Raw genomic sequence first — 4,142 nt, 5'->3', positions numbered from 1 at the left:
CCAAAGGTACTTGCTATCATTGTGGCAAGGAGGGGCACTGGAAGAGGAATTGCAAGAAATATCTTACAATTGTGAAATAAGAAAATGTTGCTAAAGGTTTGTATATGATATAAACTAACTTATCATTAAGTACTTCAATTTCAGATTCTTTAGTATTGGATACCGTCTGTGGCTCAGACTTTGTAAGTCATTGCAGGATCTACAGGAAATAAAGAGTCTAAATAATGGTGACTTCAAACTGTTTAGCGCTAGTAGAGAGTCCATTCAAGCTGAAGCCATAGGAATCTATTGGGCCTCATGTGGTGCTCCCAAGGTTCAGGGGATCAAGGCTAAGGTCAAGCTCCAAAGTCCATGAGGTGCTCATGGGGTTTCTAGGATTAGTTTGGATCCTAGGATGAAAGGCTGTCAGCCTTTTGGGTCTTGAGGTTCAGGAGATTTGAGCCTCAAGGGGCTAACTTATTTTGGACTAGATTTGAGTCCTAGATAGATGAGATTTATTCAAATCATGGGTGTACATAGATTTGGGTTAGCACAAATCTCATATCAAGTTAGCCAAGGGAGTTTTGTGGTTGGGTCACATGGACCTTGTATAAATACCTTTGTATTTAGGGTTTGTATGAATGGTTCAATCAATCAAATCATTTTCTCCTTGAATTTTCTCTCTCTTGCTTCCTCTCTATCTCTCTCTCTGGTCTTCTCCATGCCCTAGAATCAAGAAACCTATGGTTTCTTGGCTACCAGCCCAAAAAGGAAAGAAAGGAGGTGCTAGAAACCAACGCCCCCCTTTTTGTGCACGCTCCTATTTTGAGCACCCCCTCTTGGCCACCCAAGAAGAGTTCCAAATTCTATTTTTTATTTTTTTGTGGCTTCATCAAGTGTGCTTCCATGTTCTAAAATATGAATTTCAGATTTGGTAGAGAAGGGGCTCAAATCGAAGAAAGAAATCCTGCTGACAAAATTTACAAAGCTGCTGAAACTAGGAAGGCTGTTCTTCTTCAATGTGTTTCATCCCCTTTCAGTGAGTTTTCTTCATTGATCTCCTCATGGGAGGTACTTCACACACCTGAAAATGTGGCACAATAGTTGGTATCAGAGTCTATGTTGCATAAAGGGAGAACGAGATGCCAGAAAGTGAAGATCTTCAAAGGCTGAAATTTTAGCAAGATCTCTGTCAAGGTATTTCTCAAATCCTTTGGAGTTTCTGTTGTGATTTGGTTTGGATCTAACAATGATAAGCAACATAAGGTCGATTTTGAAAAGTTTGATGAGAAAAAAAACTTTTCTATGAGGAAAGTTAGGGTTGAAGATCTCTTGGTTCAGACAAATCTAGATCTGACATTGGAGGAGAAGCTTGAAGGGATGTCGGATCATCAATAGATGTCCCTGAAGAAGAAGGCTTGTTCGGTGATTAGAGTGAAGGAAAAATCGACTTTTTTCTTGTAGGATCTTTCAGATCTAATGAGATCTGTGATGAAATATTTCAAAAAAAATTATCCTACGATATTTTAGATCTAAGATCTATTAGATCTAATTCCTATTATCTGATATTAAATCTAAAATTAAATCTAAAAATATAAGGAATAGAGAAATACCTCTAGGGTAACTAGATTACCCTATAGATGATCACAGCAATGCCCTAGGTTCTAAAATAGTCACGTAATCATCTGGCCTCTATCAATATCCACTAGAGCAGGATCTGGATCATCCTCTCCTCATGAATCTTTGCTCCAAAAATCAGATCTGGATCTGATCTGGAAGATCTTCAAAAGATCTTCTGAAGCTGGAGCAGCAGCTTCTCGATAAATCTCTGCATTCTTCTAATCAGGAAGCCACCACGCCATCGACAAGCACCAGATGGATGCCCAACCTCTTGAAAATGAAGAGGGGAGGGAGAGGAGTAGAGGGGGCATGGAGAAGTGGAGAGGATTCAGGCTTTTGCTGGTTATTGAGCAGAGTCTCTAAACCCTAGGCGCAAATAGGGTTTAAATAGACCCTACTGCGCCATGTAGTGCCACATCATTCGACCAATCAAAAAATTCTAATTAATTTTGAAAAAATTTTGATTCATAAAGTGATGTCATCTGATCATATTAGATGAAAATTTCCACAATCCCTCCTACTGTTGGCACCAGCACTGGATAAGCACAGTGAGATTTGTGCCCCACTGTCCAAGTTGATCAAGGGATTAAAGTCCTCATCTCATGGGACTCTATCCGTATCCACTTGGGGCGCACACCATATCTGATTATGGCACCCACAATGAGGGCTAATTTAGTAGGTGGACACTCCACTAAAACTCCCCAATGACCTCTTGCCAAGTGGCTTTCAGTCCAAGGTCCACGGGTCAATATTTGACCAATGTCCTAAAATGGAAATGGCAGGTGACAGAAATTAGCAGGTGTTGTCTTAAACTCATCTCATGAATTAAGACAAATCCTTTCTAAGCTGGACTGGCTGCAGTCAGACTGTGAGAAACCTTCTCAAGGTTCTCTGGGTGAGTCAAATCACATTTGGCTCAGTCGAGATAGAAAAGATTACACGAGGAGAAAGTTAGGCTCAATCGTATGCTAGCATGATTTTCTTGAACCTAATTGGATCTAATCTAAATCAATCAAACTGGGCTAGCTCAATTGATGACATCCAGACCCTAACTTTTGTTTGTGTGACCCAGTTATGTTCATTTTCATATGATAATGAGACATGTCGTGATCTCATAATCGACATCATCGAAACTCCTTTCGATGGACCAGAACTCTTCTGATTCAGACAATTAGAATGATCGATCATCAAGATCATTCTAATTGCTCTCAAAATCCACCAGTGACACCTAGCAGTATATGGTGGCAACCCATCAAAAATGAAGATGAACCTCTTGGTGCAGGTATCTGTGTGATTGAGTTTCTCTATCATGGTTCCGACTGAATTAGGGTTAAGGTGAACTCGTCAAACCCAACATCAGTCATATGAATCAATCGATTGATCTGAGTCTGATGTGAAACCCCAATGAAAATTTTTTTCCATTATTTCACTCTACCATGGCCATGGGCTTAAGGACTCGATCTTTCAATCATCTTAGGACTACTCCTCTCATCTATCGAGGTTGATAGATCCCTTCTTGGTGCGATCTGGTTCCTACAATGAATATGCTACAGCCAACATACACCTTAGGGTTCTGAATGGCTAGGAGACCGAGTTATGGTGTAGTCAAACTATAACACACTCAAGGTGAACTGTCAATGTACCTCAGGTCAAAGAACTAGATACACAGCTACAGCATCAAGTTAGTCATCAACGAGAATGTAGACTTCTTTATGACTGCTTGAGGTGGTCACGCTCAGTACTCTCATTCTCAACGAATATCTATACTCTCGCTCTGGTGTCTCCACACCGTTGACTCAAGACACATCTACCCTTAGAAAGTGATCATACACCAACCTTCCAGATCAATCACCATCCTCGTGATGATCCTATGGTCAGGAGCTGTTTATGAGTTAGTTATATAAATTCATGCCTCAAATTTTCAACTCTTAAAAATATGAATTAACATTCTTACTAACTCAAAGGATGTATCATAGATATAATGTACACAATGTGATAGTAGAATAATCCTTTTATTTATCTATAGTCAAATTTATAAATTTGCCCTTAGATTTTTATAGGAATGTGTCAGCCAATCTGGCATCTAGAGCACACATCTAACAAACTCTCACTTGACCTAATGCCAATTGGCTATATATCTAAGTCCCATCTTCTCAAGATGGGCTTCGATCTTCTGCTGGCCTAATGGCTTTGTCAGTGGGTCTGCCACATTGTCTGTGGAGTCAACTCTCTTAACCTCGACATAACTTTTTTCAAGATAATCATGGAACAGATGGAATCACTGCTTGATATGCTTGGACTTCTGGTGAGACCTTGGCTCCTTAGCTAGGGCTATGGCACCATTATTATCGCAGTAAAGAGGGATGGCATCCGATGACATCACTCCAAGCTCTGCAGCAAACTTCTTATACCAGAATGCCTCCTTCGCAGCTTCCGATGCAGCAATATACTCTGCCTCCATGGTGGAATCAGCAATCACCGTCTGCTTGAAACTCTTCCAGCTAACTGCACCACCATTGTAAATGAACAGACTTTCAGATATC

This window comes from Elaeis guineensis, chromosome 11 (genome assembly GCF_000442705.2).
Source record: "Elaeis guineensis isolate ETL-2024a chromosome 11, EG11, whole genome shotgun sequence".
Classification (NCBI taxonomy): domain Eukaryota; kingdom Viridiplantae; phylum Streptophyta; class Magnoliopsida; order Arecales; family Arecaceae; genus Elaeis; species Elaeis guineensis.
The sequence above is the reverse complement of the archived record's forward strand: the minus strand, read 5'-3'. Positions refer to the sequence as shown.